We start from the raw sequence: 22,425 nt of genomic DNA, 5'->3' as shown, positions 1-22,425 counted from the left end.
TCATGGGGGCGGTTTCCCCCACACTGTTCTCATGGTAGTGAATAAGTCTCACGAGATTTCATGGTTTTATAAATGGGAGCTCCCCCACACAAGCTCTTTCCTGCCAACGTGGAAGACATCCTCTTGCTCTCCCTTCATCTTCCGCCATGATTGGGAGGCCTCCCAGCCATGTGGTACTGTGAGTGCACTAAACCTCTTTCCTTTATAAATCACCCAGTCTCAGGTATGTCTTTATTAGCAGTGTAAGAACAGACTAATACAATGAGCATCCTATCTTCTGTCCCAACCAGGACCGTGGGTTTTTGAGATTAAAATTCCCAAAATAAGATGGTAGGGGAAAGTCTTTAGTAGATTACAGTCTCCCAACACTCTATTCAAGGCACTGGTGATCATCGGTGTCTACATTTTATTTATTTACTTTTTTTGAGACAGAGTCTCGCTCTGTCACCTAGGCTGGAGTACAGTGGCATAATCTTAGCTCACTGCAACCTCCGCCTCCTGGGTTCAAGCAATTCTCCTGCCTCAGCCTTCCAAGGAGCTGGGATTACAGGCACCCACCACCACGCCCGGCTAGTTTTTTATATTTTTAGTAAAGACAGGGTTTCGCCAGGCTGGCCAGGCTAGTCTTGAACTCCTGACCTCAGCTGATCCAACCATCTCGGCCTCCCAAAGTGCTGGGATTACAGGCGTGAGCCGCTGCGCCCGGCCCGGTGTCTACATTTTAAAACAAATATTTTTCCGATTATAAAAGAAATGTGTGTTCATTTGCAAAACCATAAAATCATTCATAATGCCAACAGCTTTGGACAAGCATTGTTAACATTTTTGGTCCATTTATTTCCATTGTTCTTCTGTACCACGTTTTTAAACAAAACTGAAATCATACTATGATTGCAGTTTTGTTTGTATCCACACTTAACTGGTACGTTAGAAATCACCAAATTAAGGTCACCAAAGCATTTTCTCTCCATCTGTTACTCCTAAACACTACATTTTATTTTACATTCTGATGGATAAAGACTCACTTTATTGTACCACGGTAGTGCAGGCAGAATGGACAGCTGGAGACAGGATGATCTTTGGAAAATATAGACTAAGTCATATCACTCACCTGTTTAAAACCCCTCCGTGGCTTCTACTGAACTCAGTATCAAACCCAAACTCCACAGGATGACCCTATATGAGCTAGCCCCCATCTCTCTGAACTCATCTCCCGCCACACCAGTCTCCTTCCTTCTCCTCTAAATGAGCCCAGTTCATTCCTGCTTTGAGACTTTTGCACTGGCTGTTCCCACACCCTGGAAGTTCTTCCACAGATATTTCCCCACCTTATCTCTTCATGTCATTCTGGTGTCAGTCTAAATAGAGCTCATCATTGAGATCTTTCGTGGTTGGGCTCGGTGGCTCATGCCCGTAATCCCAGCACTTTGGGAGGCCGATGCAGGTGGATCACTTGAGGTCAGGAGTTCGAGACCAGCCTGGCCAACATGATGAGACCCCATCTCTACTAAAAATACAAAAATTAGCTGGGCATTGTGCCACACACCTGTAATTCCAGCTATTCGGGAGACTGAGGCAGGAGAATCGCTTGAACCCAGGAGGCAGAGCTCGCAGTGAGCCGAGATCACGCCACTGCACTCCAGTGCGGGTGACAGAGCAAGACTCCATCTCAAAAAATAAATAAATAAAAATACAAAAATTAGTTCGGGCGCAGTGGCTTATGCCTGTAATCCCAGAACTTTGGGAGGCTGAGGCAGGCGGACCACCTGAGGTCAGGAGTTCAAGACCATACTGGCCAACATGGTGAAACCCCGTCTCTACTAAAAATACAAAAATTAGCTGGACGTGCGGGCGCCTGTAATCCCAGCTACTCGGGAGGCTGAGGCAGGAGAATCGCTTGAACCTGGGAGGCGGAGGTTGCAGTGAGTTGAGATCATGCCACTGCACTCCAGCCTGGATGACACAGTGAGACTCCGTCTCAAAAAATAATAATAATAATACAAAAATTAGCTGGGTGTGGTGGTACATGCCTGTAATCCTAGCTGCCCTGGAGACTGAGTCAGAAGGATCACTTGAATGCGGGAGGCAGAGGCTGCAGTGAGCCAAGATTGCACCACTGCACTCCAGCCTGGGCAACAAAGCAAGACTATCTCAAAAAATAAAAAAAAGAGAGAGAGACCTTTGTTGGCCATCCAATCTGAAGTAGCCCTTGCATCTGTCTCAATTATATCCTCCAATTTCATTTCTATATTTTTTATTGTGTCTTACACCACTAGACTATAAGGGTACCATCTCTGTCTGATGAATTCATCATTTTCCCCAGTACCTGAACCAGAGATGCTCAATACATACTGGTTGGATGAATGAAAGCATTTTCAAAGAATCCAGATTTGTGGTGCGTGAGATAAAGTAACCTACTTAAATAGGTCTTATTCACAGCAGCACAGTCCCTTAATGAAGCTTGTTAAAATAGATTGTCACCCTCTCCGATAACCTGGTCATGGAGAGCTGCCCACAGCCCTGCCAGTGGGAAAGCAAACCAGTTATTTAGTCTCGTTCAGACTTCAGTTCTGCTTCTCTACCCTGTTACCTAAACCAGAAACCCGGTGGTGACACCTTCCCTTTCTCCCACTTCCCCAGCAATTAGTAAGTCCTGCCAATTTTCCCTCTTATGGAAGACAAGCTCAACATCACTGTCTTTTAGCAGAATCATTCCAGTTTCCTTTCAGGAAACACTCTCTCCCGGCCGGGCGCAGTGGCTCATGCCTGTAATCCCAGCACTTTGGGAGGCCGAGGCAGGTAGATTACCTGAAGTCAGGAGTTCGAGACCAGCCTGGCCAAATGGTGAAACCCCATCTCTACTAAAAATACAAAAATTAGCCGGGCATGGTGGCGGGAGCCCAAAATCCCAGCTACTCGGGAGGCAGAGTTTGCAGTGAGCTGAGATCGCACCACTGTACTGCAGCCTGGGCAACAGAGTGAGGCTCCATCAAAAAAAAAGAAAATGAAAGAAAGAAAAGAAAACAATCTGTCCCAATCTCAGTGACTTCTCAGAAACCTACCCCTAGATATAGGAACCCAAAACTATGCCAATTGGATATGTCCTCTGAGCATCCTGAATGCAGCAGAATGATACAATAACAATAATGGAGGGCAGGTGAGCCCAAAATTGGGGCTTAGCCTGGGAGGGTTCTTGGCTTTGCCCAGGAAAGAATTCAAGGGCAAGCCAGGGGTGTGAGACAGCAACTTTTTTTTTCTAATAGTCACAGAATATCTATTTATTTATTTACTTATTCATTTTTTTTCCCAACTTGTACCTTTTTTTTTTCCAACTTTTATCTTAAGTTCAGGGGTACATGTGCAGGTTTGTTACATAGGTAAATGTGTATGTACCATGGTCATTTTCTGCACAGATCATCCCATCACCCAGGTATTAAGCCTAGAATCCATCAGCTATTCTTCCTGATGTTCTCCCTCCTCGCACCCTCCACCCTCTAACAGGCCCCAGTGTGTGTTTGTGTGTGTGCGTGTGTGTGTCCCCATGTGTCCGTATGTTCTCATCACTTAGCTTTCACTTATAAGTGAGAACATGTGGTATTTGATTTTCAGTTCCTGCGTTTGCTAAGGATAATGGCCTCCAGCTCCATCCATGTCCCTGAAAAGGCCATGATCTCATTCCTTTTTATGGCTGCATAGTATTCCATGGTGTATATGTACCACATTTTCTTTAGCCAATCTATCATTGATGGGCATGTAGGATGATTCCATGTCTTTGCTATTGTCAATGGGAGACAGCAACTTTTATTGAAGCAGCAGTGTACAGCAGCAGCAGAGATACTCCTTGTACAGCAGGGCTATTCCCTAGGCAGTATGTGCAGGGTAGCACCCCAGTGCTGCAGTCTTATTTATACCCAGTTTTAGTCATATCCAAATTAAGGACAGTTTATGCAGAAATTTCTAGAAATAGGGTGGTAACTTCTGGGTGGTTGGGTCATTGCCATGGAAAGGGGTAATAACTTCCAGTTGCTGCCATGGCAATGGTAAACTGACATAGCGCATGTGTGGGTGTGTCTTATGGAGAGCTGCTTGCCCCCCAGCCTTGTTTTAGCTGGTCCTCAATTTGGTCCAGCTAATTGGACCAAATTGAGCCCCACCTCTAGAGTTGAGTCTCACCTCCTACCTCAATAATAACAGAAAAGGTTGGTGATCATTTACTTCCATAGCATCTGCTGGAAGAGACCATAAGTCAATTCCTGCCACCGAGATCCCCTGCACTGCCTAATTCCTGTCTATTCCGTGCCTGATTCTTTAGGGATGCTCTTAATCCTGTGAGTTTCCATCAATATTTCTGAGGCAATCTTTGTTGACGTTGTTAGCCAGACTTAGTTTCTGTTGCTTGCAACCCAAGGATCCTAGCTGACAATTCTCCTGTTTGCTGAATCCATCCCATCTTCTCCATCCTCCCCACCATGGCCTCATCAGCCTTGCCTGGCTTTCAGAGCCAGCCTCCTCCCTGGTATCCATGTTTCTGGTCTTCTCAGTGCCAAATTCATTCACCACGAAGTCTCCAGCCAAAAGTGACCACGCCACCCTAATGGAGAAATGCTGAGTCCCTGGTCCTGACCAAAGGCCCCCATCTATCATCTGGTCATTTCTTTTGTACCTCCCTGTCTCAATCTTTAAGCACTAAGAACTCCAAACTACCAGCTGCTTCCTCATATTCTCCACATGTGTTCTAATATCTTGTCCTTTCCCACCCTTTCCTCTGCACCAGAATACCCATGAAAAGCTAACCACGTCCTAATCATCCTGTAAACTCAGCTCAGACATCACCTCCACCCTTGCCTAGCTACCATCCACCTCTGCTCACAAATGTGCAACCCTAACACATGGTCTGCCCTCCCCACTAATCTGTGAATTTTTTGATGACAGGCACTGTGTCATCTTCATCTATCTGTACCACATACTAGGCACTGAATAAATGCTTGTTGAATGTTAAATGATTAAAAACATAATTCACATTGAAAAACCCTAGGTTGGATGCAACAATAGTGTTTTCCTTTTTCTCCTTCCGAACCACATTTGGAATTATCCTCAAATTGAGCGTTCTGAGAAATCTGCCAATGCTCTGCTAATCTTGAAGGATGGTTTCATAGCTTAGGAGTCAGAACTCACACTGTTTTAACAAGCATCAGAGGCTGTTGCTGGTTGCACTGCCTAATGGTTCTCAATCGTGAAAGGACATTTCAGACACTCTGACTACACCAGCTGAAACCCCAAGTGAAGGGCTAAGGTGCCACTCAGCCTATACCAACATGAGTACAGAAAGGGAATATGAAAAAAAAAAAAAAAAAAAGCTTATCATCAATCATCAAACCAGTACAGGCACACGTGACAAGGGAAGGGCTTTGCTGTGGGATTCTCATTCCTCCCCAAACCAACTGCACAAGACACAGCTCCTCCTGTGCCTTAGTTTCCTCACCAGGAATGAGGAATGAGATGCCGACCTAGATTCATTCAACAAACATAGACAGGGCACCCACTCTGTGTCTGACTCTAAACAAATTACTGCAGGTCAAAGATTCCCAAAATACTTTTCCTATCCTAAGGAAGCAGTGTGGAAAGTGCCACACACATAGGATCGAATCCCGGCCTGTTAGCCTCAAACCGTAACGCTGCTTCTGACCTGCAAGCTTCACAGCCCCAGGAAAAGTGATTTCAATTCCCTTCGCAGCAGTTTCCAAACAGGAAAAATGAGGATGACATGAGCTCAAAGGTATGAAAGGGTCTGGCACACAAGTAGGGTCTCAGAAATCTGAATTAAGAGGGTCTCCGAAGGCTTTAAACGTCCAAAGTTCTATCAATCGGAATTTCTCTCGTAATGAGAACTAGTGCCCCCTTCTGACAACCAGCGAGCACTGCATAGGCTGTCAGTATAAGAATGTGGTAAAAGACACCACCGCACACACCACAACAGGAGGAAGGGCCTGCCACAGATACCCCACCTTGGCTGGTGACCCTCCCAAGGCCAGTTGCTATGAAAAAGAAATGTATAAATGAGATCCTTGCCCTGCCCAATATTTATGGAGGGATCTGAAGCTACCCACTGGGGAGATAAATGTAAAATTCAAAAGTGATCGGTTCTCATCCACCCCCCACCCTGTATCCCCCTCCCCTTACAGAGGAAAGGGCATCACGTGTGTCGGTCAAGTCTTGCCCATCCCTTTCTCAACAGAACCAGCTGAATTAAATTATTTTCTTGCCAAAAAGCCCTTATCCTGCACCCTAGCCGAAGGCCTGATTACTGGCAATAGTTGCTTTCAGAGTTCAGGGAAAGGTGACATCTTGGTGAACAATTCTAAGAGGATTTAGCTCTCCTCCAATAAAATATCATGAGGATTGGATTTCCAAAGAGTTTTGTTTTCATTACTCCACTTGGATACACCCAGTAACCAACTTCACTGTCGTAGAACAGCTTCTCAGTAAACAGCTCCATGCAGCTATTGCCATGAAAAACCCACACGTCTGCAGTGAAGTCAAAAAACAGAGCCACTCCACTGGTCTTCCACCAGGGCAGGCTGCTCTGGAAACACAGCGCAGGGCATCCTTGGGGCTTTGGTAGAAGACCCCACTGATTGCCTGAGGAACTAGCAAAGTTATGCAGTTCCTGGAGCCCAGGAATGAATCCTAAACTGGGCGTGGTGACAGAACCACAAGGCTGAGAGGTCTGAGGTGACACCTGGACATCAGTACAGGTAGCAGATAAAAATCAAGACTCCACATTCTTCTTCTTCTAACACCTCCTCCCACCCCACAAAAATGAAATAAAACCACGAACAAGCCAAGGAGGAGAGCTGGAATCAGGCTCCTAGGAAAAACACGTCCTGTTCTAGCCTCAAGACAATTTCACACCAAATGGCTTTAAATTCCTTTCCAAAGCTTTGATGCCCGAATTGAAAAATAATTTCCCTTTTTGAGCAAAAGTCAGCAGTTAAAGAAGCAGAACCTGAAAATCCTAGGAGCTCATGAGTTCTCCTATGTGCACAAATGTTGCGTGTGTCTGAACACGCAGCGCAGAAATCTACCCATTCTTTCTGGGAAGGTCATCCCAACTCTGTCGCAGAGGCTACTGTGGGTCACTCTAGAATGTAGTTATTATCACCACTAAACAGACTTCCCAGCCACACACAGCCGGCGCTAAGCTGCTATTCCCTGAGCCCAAGAAACTCTCCTTTTTTTGCAGAAAACCGGCTCAGGGCCTGGGGATGGCTGGCGCCCCAGTCTTGGCACTCAGGGAACTGCAGGCACCGCTTCACCCGGGAGCTAAGGGCTTCGACCCAAATGGAAGAAAGGCGCCTTCCTCACACAAGCCTTGTCCAAGAAAAAAGAGCAGTGGGAAACCATGGTGGGGTGGTGGCCCGGGCGCACGTGGCCCAAGGCTAGGACGCAAACTGATCCCCTCGGTGCACGCTCTGTATCCCCAGCCCGTCGGGATGGGGTGTCCCCCGCTCGCCCTCTCCCCGAGGGCGGCCCAGAACTACCTGCTGCTGCCTAGGAGCCCTCGGACCAAGTCTCGGGAAGTTCACTCCGCGTTGCGCTAGTCCGGAGAGACTGGGAACCCGGGTAAACCCAGACTGTCCGGGGAAGACGGAGCCCGCCCCTGCCTGGGCGCCAGACCCATCCAGCTGCTTGGAGCTCAGGGACTAGGTACCAGCCGGACTGCAGAGGCCTCTCTGGTTACCCCTTGCACCCCGGCGCCCCCAGACTCGGGGTAGGTGGCGGCAAGGATCGTGCGTCCAGGAAGGCAAGCAGTCAGCGCTGGGGGCCGGACGTAGAGAGAACCCTGCCTCCCGTCTCCCCCGATCGCCATGACTCCGGCTTCCCGAAGAGACCTGGTTGCCGCCGGGCGTTCCCACCTGGGCTGCGGTGCGGCTCCGGGTCCCCTGCCCTCCCTCCCCACCGCCCGGGAGCCTTCGGCCGCGGGCGCGCTGCCTGGTGGCCACTGGCGCCTGGGGGCTACAGGAGCGGTTCCCAGCCTCCAGTCCGCACAGTGCCGGGACAGCAGAGTGCGCCGCGGCCCTTCCCTAGCCCCACGCCCCCAGGCAAGCAGCCAGAGCCAGCTCCACGGAGGGCAAGGTGGCCGGGGCAGCCCCCAGCCCGCCGGGTGGGTGCCCCAGTGCCGGAGCCAACAGGTACGGGAGGCGTTGTCTGCCAATCGCCCGCCCACTCCGAACACGGGGGCTCGCGACAGCCCGGGGGTTTGGACACCCTGGAGAGGGGCGAGGACCGAGGGAAGAGGAGAAGAGAGGGAGCGCGCGGGTGAGCTGGGGAGCCGGCGGCTGCACTCACCTCTCGCTGGGCCGGGGCCCCGCAGCCCGGCAGCCGAGGCGCCTCCGCACCGCGCGGGGGGCTTCCTCCGAGGCCCGCAGGGAGGGGGCGGCGCGGAATGGAGGCGCCAAGCGGGCAGCGCTTAGCCTCTCGCTCACACCCCCAGCCGGCAGCCGCGTCCCCGCGCCGGCATCCTCGCTGCCGCCGGCTCCCTCGGCGCCCCCGGGCCGCTCCCCACGCGCGCGCCGAGACCTGCACGAGCCCCCTCGTCGACTCGGAGCGCGATCTGGGCGCGTGCCTCCCTGTCCTTGTCCTCTGCTCCCGTCTGGGGACGTGTGCCCCGCACCCCCTGCACCGCGCGCTCTTCTACCCCTCCCGCTCCCGCTGGCCGCGCGGGTTCAGCCCATGTGCGCGGCTGCCTCGCTGCGCCCCGGAGCCCAGTGGCCGAGGCCCCGCCGGAGTTGCGCGCCCTAGAAACTCCATGCAGCTCCGGCCTCCTCCCCAGCTCCTCCCCTGCGGGTCCCCCGGGGCCTTGCGGCCGCCAGCAGCACAGTCCACGCTCTGCCGGCGCCCGCGTTCAGGAGCCGGGCTTCTGGGCTCGCCTTGGCCGCCTGCGCCCCGGCTCCTCCGAGGGTCGGGGAGCCCCCACCCCCACCCTCCGCCTCTCCAATGGCTCCCTCGGTTTCTAGGCAGCGCAACCTGAGGAACGCCTCGGCGCGCGCGCACTCACACTCGCGCGCACACACACACACACGCACGCACATGCACGGCACACACAGGCAGACACGCGGGGGGCGAGCAGGCGCTTGGCAGACGGTGCTCCTTCCTTCCCTTCCCAAAGAGGCTGCCCACGTTAACTCTGGCAAACTGCTGCTCCTCGGAACAGGACAACTCACCCTAGCGCCCGCCGCCTTCACTACTTCATCCCAGGTGCACACACCCTAGGGCCACGATTACACCTGAGCCCAGGGAGAAGGCGGGGCGCCGAGGTGGAGGGGCCGATGGCTGAAACTGCGGGGGCCAGCATTCCGCGTGACCGCCCGTGGCGACATCCAGGGAGGCACGGCTGCCGCGGGGCATCGCCCACCCACCTGGGATCCCACTCCTCCAGGGCCTGAGAACATGTGGCGTGGCCCCCACTTCTTCCAAGGTCATAGGACGGATCCGATGGGAGGGAGAGGGCGCTTGGGCACAGGTGTGAGCTACAAATTCGCAGACTGCCTGCAACCTGCCCATGCGCTGACCTCTGCTGAGTCTCTGACCAGACAGACCCTTCTCTCCCCTGCCCCGGGTCTCAAGGGCAACGCATTTGCTTGGAGACAGCAGTCACCTTTCCTAGTCCCCACCTGTCTGCCTCCCAGGAGCTGACAGAATACACGGTGCAACCAAGGTTTGTCTTGGCAAGAAAAAGAAGAATCAAAGCACCAAGGTGGGGCTCAGACTGTCCCGTAGACAGATTAGATGCTTCCCAGCTCCTTTTTGCTGCCCCCAAGGTTGTGCCAATAAAGAAGGAACAACAAACCTGGCTGAAGCAGGCTAGTCCTTCCTTACAGCACCCTCCTTTCTCGGGTCCCCAGTTTCTTGTCCCCTCTTGGTGGCAGAAAGACTGCTCACCAGCTCAGATGTCTCCAATTCCCAGAACCAGAGAAAAGATACATGTGCAAATCCTCACACCAATCAGGAACAAAAGCAGGCAATGCTGCTCCAAGCCTCTCATCCAAACAGCTCAGCAGTCACCTCTCCACTGTTTGGTTCAACTGTCAGGGAAGTTTGGGCATTTTTTTTTTTCTCTGCTAGCCAGCAGCACAATCAGGGTCGTGTGTGTGTATGTGTGTGTGTGTGTGTGTGTCGCTTGGGCATGGTTTCAGAGTCCCTGAAGCACTTGTGGGTGCCACGCCTTTGGCATTTAGCATTTGCTAACCTATATTATTACTGTCTTGTACGGACCCTACTTCCCTAGTAATCTTTTCAAAATATGTTTTTATTTGTTATTCTTATAGGTACATGGTAGGTGTACATATTTATGGGGTACATGAGAGGTTTTGATACAGGCATGCAATGTGAAATAAGCTCATCATGGGGACCAGGGTACTATTCCCTCATTTATCCTTTGAGTTACAAACAATCCAATTACACTCTTTAAGTTATCATAAAATATACAAGTTATTGACTATAGTCACCATGTTGTGCTACCGAATAACAGGTCTTATTCATTCTTTCTTTTTTTTAACCCATTAACCATCCCTACGTACCCAACCCTCTCAACCCCCACCCAGCCCCCCTACCCTTCCCAACCTCTGGTAATCATTCATAGATTCTCTGTCCATGAGATCAATTGTTTTGATTTTTAGATCCCATAAATAAGTGAAAACATGTGATGTCTGTCTTTCTGTGCCTGGCTTATTTTACTTAACATAATGATCTCCACTTCCATCCATGTAGTTACAAATGACTGGATCTCATTCTTTTGTATGGCTGAATAGTGCTCCATTGTGTACATGTCCCACATTTTCTTTATCCATCTGTTGATGGACACCTGGCTTGCTTCCAAATCTTAACTATTGTAAACAGTGCTGCAACAAACATCAGAATGCAGATACCTCTTCGATATACTAATTTCTTCTTTTGGGGGTATATACTCAGCAGTGGGATTGCTGTATCATATGCTCCCTAGCAATCTTAGAACTGAGATGTAACAGGCACCATTCTCAGGGACTTGCTGGGTACCCGTCCCCTACCCCAGCATGAAAACACAGAAAAATCTTGAGTTCCTTCAAAGAAACTCCAGGCACCCAGCTAGCCCTGAGAAGTAAACCAGCAACTTGATAAGCAAGAAGGTAATTTTAGCTTAAAACAATAGCCAAGGAAGTTAGAGTCAGGAAATGTTTTTGTTCCCTGTATCAGTCTGTTCTCGTGCTGCTAATAAAGACATACCTAAGACTGGTTAATTTACAAAGGAAAAAGGTTTAATGGACTCACAGTTCCACATGGCTGGGGAGACCTCACAATCATGGCAGAAGGTAAAGGATGAAGCAAAGGCACATCTTACATGGCAGCAAGCAAGAGAGCTTGTGCAGGGGAACTCCCATTGATAAAACCATCAGATCTCATGAGACTTATTCACTATCACGAGAACAGTATGGGGGACACCTGCACCCATGATTCAATTACCTCCCACTGGATCCCTCCCATGACACATGGGAGTTATGGGAGCTACAAAATGAGATTTTTTACAAGTCAAGGAGAAGTGACTGCTAAGCTGTTTGGATGAGAGGCTTAGAGAATCACTGCCTGCTTTTGTTGCTGACTGGTGTGAGAATTTTCACATGTATCTTTTCTCTGGTTCTGGGAATTGGAGGCATCTGAGCTGGTAACCAGTCTTTCTGCCACCAAGAGGGGACAAGAAACTGGGGACCCAGGAAAGGCGAGTGCTATAAGGAAGGACTAGCCTGCTTCAGCCAGGTTTGTTGTTCCTTCTTTGTTGGCACAACCTTGGGGGCGGCAAAAAGGAACAGTCAAACCATATCATTCCCTATAGAATCTAAACATAACATCTTAGTGTATGTCCTTGAGTTGTTTTTCAGAAACCTGGACCCCCATTAAACTGATCGACTAGCACATAGACCTCAAATAAGAGGGAACTGAGGACTAAACTCTAACTGTGGTTCTTGTTCTAAATTTCTTCCTGAAGGGTCTGGAGGAAGCCACACCTACGGGCCAGAATGAACATTCTTTTCTGCACACCCCATATTTTTAGATAAAGCTTTACCTCCTTAACTAATCACAAATCAGAAAACCTTTGAACTCACCTATGACATCTGTAGAGATAGGATCTCCCTATGTTGCCCAGGCTGGTCTCAAACTCCTGGCCTCAAGTAATTCTTCCACCCCCACCTTCCAAAGTATTGGGATTACTAGTCCCAGTGTGAGCCCATGTGGGCCTCTGCTCCCAGACGTCTGCTTTTTTAAGTCAAACCAAATGTCGAGCTTTCATGGATTGATTTATGGCTTTGCCTGTAGCCTCTGCCTCCCACCTTTAAAAATCCTTCCCTGTAAGTCAACTGGGTGGTTAGGACTTAAGCATGAATGAGCTGCCTGATTCCTCTTGGTTGGTGCCCTGCAAATAAATGCCTCCCTTTCTCCTGCTGCAAAACCTTGATGTGGACAGCTGGTCTTTCTGTGCCGGGTGAGCAGCCCCTGTTATAACATGCTTGAGCCACTGGCTGAGTTTCATATACCTAGTTCAGAGATGTGCATAGAAGGTGATATGATTTGGTTCTATGTCCCCTCCCAAATCACATCTTCAATTTTATTCCCGTAATTCCCACGTGTCGTGGGAGGGACCTAGTGGGAGATAATTGAATCATGGAGGCGGTTTCTCCCATACTGTTTTGGTGGTAGTGAATAAGTCTCGCGAGATCTGATGGTTTTATAAGGGGAAACCCCTTTCACTTGGCTCTCTCACTCTGTCTCTTGTCTCCGCCATGTGAGATGTGCCTGTGCCTTTGGCTTTCCACCATGATTATGAGGCCTCCCCAGCCATGTGGAAATGTAAGTCCATTAAATTTCTTTCTTTTGTAAATTGCCCAGTCTCAAGTATGTCTTTATCAGCAATGTGAAAACGAATTAATACAGAAGGTATTATACTACAAGAGTTTCCACAATGGGTCACAGGCAGATGAATAGAGTTGACAGGGTCTCCATAAGATCTTTCCCTTTGATCCCTTAGTTTGGATGAATACTGCATCATCTAACAATCTGTTGCCTCTGTAAGCAATTATTTTGTCACTTTCTAGATGGCAACCAGGTCACCAAAATGCCTTGATAGGGCAAAGCACGGTGGCTGAAGCCTGTAATCTCAGCACTTTGGGAGGCCGAGGCGGGTGGATCACTTGAGGTCAGGAGTTCGAGACCAGCCTGGCCAACACGGTGAAACCCCATCTCTACTAAAAATACAAAAATTAGCCAGGCATGGTGATGGGTGCCTGGAGGCTGAGGCATGAGAATCGCTTGAACCTGGGAGGCAGAGGTTGCAGAGAGCCGAGATCGCACCATTGCACTCCAGTCTGGGCAACAGAGCAAGACTCAGTCTCAAAAAGCGAAAAAAAGAAAGAAAAAAAAAAACAGACAAACAAATGCCTTGGTAAGTGTAGATACACACATGAAGTTCCTGGTAAAATGTGGGGGCCTCCCACATAACCAGAGTCGGAAACATCTGGCCAAAGCTCTCATTCTGCCCTCCCTTGCTGCCTGTGTAAATTTGGGCAAGTTGTTTATTCTCTCTAAATCTCATCGCCCTCATCTATAAAATGGGGATAATTAGAGTATCTATTCCACAAGGTTGTTGAGAAAATTAAATGTGATTATGTGAATAGCAGTTCGCTCAGTTTACCTGGCTCCAGGCGTAGAGTAAGCTTTCAATAAATGTTGGCAGTTGTTACAAGTGAATAGTCAACACAAACACATAACAAAGACCTTACTTTGGGAGGAAAAAAAAATCAAGGATCTCTTGCCTTAGGACACTAAGTTCAGCAAGCCTCAGAACTAGAGAAGGCTAGGCAGTAGCTCACACTCGTAATACAGATACTTTGGAAGGTCCAGGTGGGAGGATTACTTGAGGTTGGGAGTTTGAGACCAGCCTGGGCAACACAGGGAGACGCCATCTCTACAAAAAATGATTTGCAAAAGTAGCCAGGTGTGATGGCATATGCCTGTAGTCCTAGCTACTCAGGAGGCTAAGGCAGAGGATCCCTTGAGCCCAGGAGTTCAAGATTACAGTGAACTGTGGTCACACCACTGCACTCCAGCTTGGTGAAAGAGCAAGACTTTGTCTCAAAAAAAAAAAAAAAAAAAAAATCAGAAACACAAAGAACTAGAGAAGCTGGATGGCAGACTTCTGCAGTTTCTTGGTCCTCCCCAGCTATGACCATTTTGAGACTTCCATGTTAAGGTGGTTGGAGGTTTACAGGCCCTGGCACTTTTGCTCCAACTTTTATTCAATATATGTTGTCAAAATGTGTCAGCTCCTTCCTATGAAAATACCAAAGAAAATCTTTTACCAATTACCGGGATGGAGGCTAAACTCAACATGAAACAAAATGAACAGGAAGGACTTCTCCTTATCGTGCATTTGTAGCTGGATTTAGCATAAGTTCTCTCTCTAACCTAGAATAGTACAGCCCTCCAGGAAACAGCGAGGAGTCAATTTCAACTTCCTTCTACCACCTGCCTCTAGCTTTGGGATTCAGAGTTACACAAATCAGACACTGAGACAAGTGCTACCTTACCAGTGATAATCCTCTTGTAAATATCCCCTTCCCTTATCTTCTTTCATTTTACCATCAATAAATACATCTACTTCAAGTGCCCAAGACACCCAAGGGTAGAGGGTGATGAAAAGATTCATTGCACTCTGAATAGAAATAGGTAGAAGTAGAAAAAAAAATCATTCGAGAAATATATGTTGGAGGGTAAAATTGTTCAGGTCTTCCATCAAAGTACGGAATCCAGGACTCACTAAATTCTTTACAACACACATTCTTTCCTGTGTGGCTAGGGGTTTGCCACAAACCTTGCAGTGGTTTGCTTTGCAGTAATCGGTAACCAGGACAACATTTGGTGTCTGGAAGGAGTGTGCTGCTGTAACAAAAACTTAAAATACTGGCTTTAGGATTGAGCAACGGGAAAAAGCTATAATTTCCTCCGAAGAGTATTAATGAGAGTTGCAAGGACCTTTGGAAAACTCTTGGAGGAAACATGAAGGGCACAGAAAGTGCTTATTGGAAGCTGGAGAAAAGAACCCCTGAGTCACGTACCAGGAGAACAGTTAGCAAAACTGCTACCTGTCAATGGTTGGCTGGGTGTGGTGGTTCACACCTGTAATCCCAGCACTTTGGGAGGCCGACACGAGTGAATCACTTGAGGTCAGGAGTTTCAGACTAGCCTGGCCAACATGGTGAAACTCCATTTCTACTATAAATACAAAAAATTAGCCAAGCGTGGTGGTGCATGCCTGTAATCCCAGCTACTCGGAAGGCTGAGTCAGGAGAATTGCCTGAACCCGGGAGGCAGAGGTTGCAGTGAGCTGCGATCAGCCACTGCACTCCAGCATGGGTGACAGAGCAAGATTCTGTCTCAAAAAAAAAAAAAAAAAATCAATATAACCAATGCAAGGATACCTAAGGACCTCATGGATCTGACTAGGGTGATTTCCAAGTGGAAAAATAGAAAATGCCAGCTGGATTTTTCCAGATGCCTATGAGAAAAGGTAAGCAGAGACAGGTTAATTGAAGAAGAAGCTATTCCAGTTTTTTAGTAGAACTGAGATGGAATAGCAAGGAACCAGAGTTCGCTGAGTTAGAAAGGATTACTGTTTCTCTGCTGGGTTAGAAAGAACTACTGTTTCTCACTGTGGCGTCTCCAGGCAAAACCTTTCAAATCTGGGGCAGCAAAATCTGGTTTCTGGGAAAGATGGACTCAAGAATGGGGCTGTACGATCCTTTGTTAAGGCCTCAGACATATTTAAGGGGATGCCCAAAAGGGCTTCTACATGTCTTAAAGACACTGTGCCTCACTCAGCAGCTTTGCAGGAGCCTAAAGATAAAGAAAGGTCTATTTTTTTTTTATTTTTAAATTTTATTTATTTATTTATTTAGAGACAGAGTTTCACTCTGTTGTCCAGGCTTGAGTGCAGTGGCATGATTTCAGAGAGGAAAAGAGAGACAGGGAGAAAAAGAGAGGTTCCAGGCCTGTCTACAGCGATTCAAGCCCCTGCTGTGAGCGTCTTCCCCGAGGAGGCTACAGATTCTGCTGGGCAGAGACAAGCCACCCCCGCCATGCGCGCTCTGAATTCCCAATCCACAGAACCGCAAGAGGCAGTCGTACATTTTTGTGTTAAGTAACTTCGTTTTGGGATGAATTTTTGTTATGTAGCAATAAATAACCAGAAAAATTTAATTTACTAAATTAGAAAGATGTCAAAAAATATGTTGTAAAGTGAAAAAACTTAATGGCAAAATAACATGTATGGTGCCACTTTTGAAAAAGAAAACTTTGTATATGGGATCCATGTACACATATGTGCACCAAATGTAATTCCAATGCTTTCTGTTAACTAACTCTGGAGAACCAGTATTGAGGGGATAAACATATATATATTTATTTATAGATGAATATATGTTTACATATTTTATTTATATAAATAAATTTAAATATATATTTATATTTATATTTTAATTTATATAAATATATACTTTTATTTATGTATATAAATGTTCATACATTTTTATTTATATATGCTTATTATATAAATGGCTTTTTATAAATGGAATATAAATGGCTTTTTGCTTTTTTGAAAATATTTTCAAAACGTATGTTAGCCAGCCAACAAAATGGAATTGAGGTTAAATATTACATATAAAAAAAATATATATAAGTATATATAATATAGCATATATTTATAAAATATATAAATATTTAAATAGCCTATATTTATATAATATATAAATTTATATATGAACATACATTTATATATTCATATATAAATTATTTTATGTGGTATTTATATTTATATATAAATAATATCTTATATGATATATAATGGCACATGTTACATAATATATATTACATGTACTGTTATGTTCATGCATAATATATGTTATATATAATTATATCATACATATTATATAATTATATATCATACATAGTATATTATAATTATATATTATACAATATTACATAATATATGTATTAGATACTATTATTTAATGCCAAAAGTAAAGAACATCTTAGAGATCTTCAGAGCATCACAGGCGTAGAAGGAAAAGGAAACCTTGGAAAGTGGAGGCATCATTGTGCTCCATTGTGCCCTTAAAGGCATTCATTCACCTGTGTTTGAAACTGCACATGGTGAACAGTTAAAAAAAAAAAAAAGGCAAGAGAAGGAAAGAAAGAGAGAAAGAAAGAAGAAAGAGGAAGGAGGGAAAGAAAAGAAAGGAAGGGAAAAGGAAAGGGAAGGGAAGGAAAGGAAAGGAAAAAGAGAAGAAGGAAGGAAGGAGAAGAGAAGAGGAAAGGAAGGAAGGAAGAAGGAGAGAAAGAAAGAAGAGAAAGAAAGGAAAGAAAAGGAAAGGAAAAAAAGGAAGGAGGGAAAGAAAGAGAAAGACAAAAAGAAAGAAAGACAGAAGAAAGAGGGAAGGGAAGGCAAGGGAGAGAGAGAGAGGGAGGGAGAGAAAGAGGGAGGAAGGGGAGGGGAGGGGAGGGGAAGGGAGGGGAGGGGAGGGGAGGGGAGGGGAGGGGAAGGGGAAACCAAGCAGCAGGAAGGAGAATTCTTGGGAAATTGGGAGTCTATAACCTCCCTAGGACGAGGGACACTCATAAACACCCCAGGGTTTCAGTTGAAGCTTTTGAAATACTACATGCATTAAGATTAAGGGCAAACCAAAAGCGTTTGGAGAATCAAGTTCAGCCTTAAATTATTTCAATAATTGATTAGCCAAAAATGATCTTTATGTACCCTAAATGCCTGCCAGATGCAAAAGTTAAATCTCTCTGAGGAGAGAGAACAAATATATAGTCACTATAATTTCTTAAATATAACATGTGGCATTTAATCAAAAATCAACAGGCATGTCCGGAAAAAGAATCAAATTAAGAAAAAATAAAGAGAAACAACAGACAATAGGAAAACCAAACATAGGAAATTCAGACACTGGATTTATATAAAACAGACATTAAAACAGTTGTATAGATGTTTAAGAAAATGAATGACAAGATAAAGAAATTCACCACTAAAGAGCTAAAGTCTATTTACTTATTCTTAATTTCTTTCTAATTCAATAATTGAACTTTTACTTTTTATTAATGTGATCCATAATTGTTAAAGGTCAAATGGTAATTTGTTATGCAGAAGTAGAATTTAAAAATAAACATCAAACAGTTCTAAAAGGTCAATTGTGCAAAATGGTGTTCTCTTTTTCCTCCTCCTCCATTCTTTTTTCCCAAAGATAACTACTTTCAACTAGTCCATTACCTCTTTGGATAGTTATATCCATATTTCTAAATAAGTGGTTTTTTAAAAATATTTATTTTCTTTTCCAATTAAAACACCTAACTGAAGGATGAAGATGTAATACTCTTACTTGTTTCTCCAATCCACGCACATACATTCTGTCCTGATTCTCCCATATATAATGTTTAATTTGATCTCTATTCAGTTAAATTTTATTTATTATTTATTTATTTGAGACGATATCTCACTCTGTCACCCAGGCTGGAGTCCAGTGGCACGGTCTCGGCTCACTGCAACCTCTGCCTCCCAGGTTCAAGCAATTCTCCTGCCTCAGCCTCCCAAGTAGCTGGGGTTACAGGTGCCCACCACCACACCTGGCTAATTTTTTTGTATTTTTTGTAGAGATTGGGCTTCACCATGTTGGACAGGCTGGTCTCGAACTCCTGACCTCAAGTGATCCACCCGCCTTGGCCTCCCAAAGTGGGGGATTACAGGTGTGAGTCACCGCACCCTGCCAAAATTTGTTTATTTTTAACACAGAATAAAGTAGTAATTCTGGAACCCATCAAAAAATAAATAAAATGCACTCAATAGATGTGGTTAAAGCAAACTGGACACAGTAGAAGAGATTAGTGAACTTCAAATAGGTCAGTAAAAAATATCCTGCTAATGTGTGAGGAGAAGAAAAAGGTGGGAATGGAGAAAAGAGAATAAGAGAATTAAAGCAAAGTGAATCGTCAAATATATAACTCAAGTCTGAAAAGGAAAGGGGAGAAAGAGTGAGGTGGGTGAGATGCTGGCTGAGAATTTTCCAAAACCAATAAAGACATGAAGCCACAGATTCAGGAAGTCCTATAAACTCCAAATAGGATATGTACAATGAAATCCACATGAAAGCAGTCATCATTACATTTCTAAAACCTAAAGACAATTTTTTTTTCTTTTTTTTCTTTTTTTTTTTTTTTGAGACGGAGTTTCATTCTTGTTGCCCAGGCTGGAGTGCAGTGGCGTGATCTCAGCTCACTGCAGCCTCCACCTCCTGGGTTCAAGCAATTCTCCTGCCTCAGCCTCCTGCGTAGCTGGGATTACAGGCATGCACCACCATGTCTGGCTAATTTTTTTTATTTATAGTAGAAACGGAGTTTCACCATGTTGGTCAGGCTGGTCTCGAACTCCCGACCTCAGATGATCCTCCCGCCTCGGCCTCCCAAAGTGCTGGGATTACAGGCATGAGCCACCACACCCAGCCAAGACACAATATTAAAAGCAGCCAGGCCCCTTCTTCTTCACACACACATACACCTTGCAAAGGAACAATTCACCTGACAGACGACTTGTTAACAAACATAATAAAAGCCAGTACAACTTACAATCATTGGTATCATCTTTGGTGCACTAAAAGAAAATAGCTATCCACTAAATTCTGAACGCAGTGAACATGCCCACTAAAAAGAAAAGGAGCAATTTCTGCTTCTATGTTACTAGGTTAGTGCAAAAGTAATTGCAGATTTTACCACTGAGAGTGATGGCGGTAGGGCAAGGTGGCTCATGTCTATAATCCCAGCACTTTGGAAGGCCAAGGAGGGTGGATCATTTGAGAGGTCAGGAGTTTGAGGCCAGCCTGGCCAACATAGTGAGACCCTGTCTCTATTAAAAATGCAAAAATGGCCCGGGAGTGGTGGCAGGTGCCTGTAATCCCAGCTACTTGGAAGGCTGAGGCAAGAAAATTGCTTGAATCCAGGAGGCCAAAGTTGCAGTGAGCTGAGATCACTCCAGCCTGGGTAACAGAGAGACATTCTGTCTCAAAGAAAAAAAAGAAAGTAATGGCAAAAACCTCAATTACATTTGCACCGACATAATAAGTTAGTTTTCTTCCCACTATTAACAATTAGAAACTAAACAAATGTACAAATTAAGTGTTTTCTGTAATTGGACAACAGATAGTACAGGGCTGTGATCCATGTAAGAAAAGGAAAAAATTATGTGTGTCCTGCAACTGCCCAGCTTTCTACCTGGAGATAGTTTCCGTATCACTGTAGAGGAAAAGGAAGCCAAACAGAACACAGGGGTCTCACTAACTTGAGGGATCAGAGTTCATGAAGGCTTAGGTAGCTAAATTTTGGGGGGCAGAGAACTGGAGAGGAGAAGGCTACACAGATAAAAAGGTGGAAATTTTTCCTGGCTAACACGGTGAAACCCCGTCTCTACTAAAAAATACAAAAAACTAGCCAGGCGAGGTGGCAGGCGCCTGTAGTCCCAGCTACTCGGGAGGCTGAGGCAGGAGAATGGTGTAAACTCGGGCGGCGGAGCTTGCAGTGAGCTGAGATCCGGCCACTGCACTCCAGCTTGGGCGACAGAGCGAGACTCCGTCTCAAAAAAAAAAAAAAAAAAAAAAGATGGAAATTTTTCGTAAGGATTTAAGTTCCTAGATGACAACTAAGATGTGCATAAGAAGACAAATTCCATGCCGCTAGGCAGAGAGCAGTTAGTGGAGAGTTGTAAGTCGAACAATTTCTAGATGTAAGAAAGAACTGGAAAATGGGCAAGTTCTGATGATCCTGAGTGAGAAAATGCATTGAACACCCAGTGGGTACAATAGAGTCCATAAGTGAATTGCACCTTCCTGGTAGCAGGAACAAACTAGCTCTAGAATAACAGCTATTGTAAGACTCGACCTAACAAAGCTTAAAAGCAAACATCAAATGGATCAAAGTGACTCCCAAGTTACTAATCAAATGCCTAGCAAAGAAACTTCAAAACTTTTCAAAGGACAAAAACAAAATTCAGAAACTCAACAACACAACACCCACAGTGTCCATGGAAACAGAAGGAAAAATAACAATGGTGATGGAATCTGCAGAAAGGGGCTTTCGAGCAGCTATTAGAAATATTTTCAAGGATTTAAAGGAAATTGTGAACAATAAAGGAAGGCATGCAATCTAAAAAAAGAAGCAAATAAAATTGTAGTGCTGAAAAAATGTATATTTAATGTGAAAAAGCTATTTGAGGGCTTAACACAACATTGGGTATTGTAGAAAAATAAGTGAGTTTGAAAAAAATAGCAACTGAAGCAGAGAAAGAATGCTGGCTGAAAAAAATCTTAAAATCCTTGATGGCAGGTGGGACAATATCAAGTTACCTAACATATGTTCGATTTTAATACCTAAAGCGAGATAAAAAGAGAGAGACTCTGTGTGTGTGTGTGTGTGTGTGTGTGTGTGTGTGTGTGTTAGGAAGGTTAAACAGAAAAAAGGATTTGAATAAATAGTGGCTAATATTGCGCAATTTGATAAAAGCCTAAAATACAGCTCCACATGACACAATTTACTACAAGAAAGATAAATACAAAAAGTACACACCAAAGTATCTTATAATCAAATTGCTGTAAACCATGATAAAGAAAAAAACTTTAAAGTATCCAGAAGAAGAAAACATTATATCAGGAGAACAAAGAGAAGACGTAATACTAACTTCTTTTAAGAAACAATACAAGCCAAAAGACAATGGAATAACATTTTTAATGTGCTGAAATTGAAAGCAAAAACAAAAATACCGAGAATTGTCACTGTGGTTTTGATTTGCATGTCTCTAACAATTAGTGATGCTGAGCATATTTTCAAATGCTTATTAGCCATGTATATGTCTTCTTTTGAAAACTGCCTGTTCGTGTCCTTTGCACACTTTGTTATGGGGTTGTTTGCTTTTGGCTTGTTAATTTAAGCACCTTACAGATTCCGGATATTAGCCCTTTGATAGGTGCATATTTTACAAATGTTTTCTCCCATCTGTCGGTCATCTGTTTACTTTGTTAGTTTCTTTTCCTTTGCAGATGCTCTTTAGTTGAATTAGGTCCCATGTGTCAATATTTATTTTGGTTATCATTGCTTTTGGCATCTTTGTCATGAAATCTTTGTCAAGACCTATGTCCAGAATGGTATCTTCTTGGTTTCCTTCAAGAGTTTTTATACGCCTATAAACCCTTTAGGTTTTATGTTTAAGCCTTCAATCCATCTAGAATTGATTTTTGCCTATGTTAAAAGGAAGGGGTCCAGTTTCAATCTTCCGTGTTGGCTAGCCAGTTATGCCAGTAA

General features: G+C 45.1%; 1 protein-coding gene across 6 annotated transcripts in view; it reads right to left on the bottom strand.

Moving 5' to 3' along the window:
* The window catches only part of CALN1 (calneuron 1), a 662,896-nt gene that overhangs the window by 539,537 nt on the left and 100,934 nt on the right, over positions 1-22,425 (bottom strand). The window contains exon 1 of one of the 6 annotated variants that reach the window (XM_050783592.1): positions 8,350-8,491. The exons of 4 other annotated variants lie outside the window; for them this stretch is intronic. The gene's annotated coding sequence lies outside the window, so the exon portion shown is untranslated. Of the gene's footprint in view, positions 1-7,541; positions 7,806-8,349; positions 8,492-22,425 lie in introns of those variants that run through there. One more of the 6 variants, XM_050783595.1, reaches the window with a different exon arrangement.

The sequence above is a fragment of the Macaca thibetana genome, chromosome 3, assembly GCF_024542745.1.
Source record: "Macaca thibetana thibetana isolate TM-01 chromosome 3, ASM2454274v1, whole genome shotgun sequence".
Classification (NCBI taxonomy): domain Eukaryota; kingdom Metazoa; phylum Chordata; class Mammalia; order Primates; family Cercopithecidae; genus Macaca; species Macaca thibetana.
This window is presented reverse-complemented; position numbering and strand designations above follow the sequence as displayed.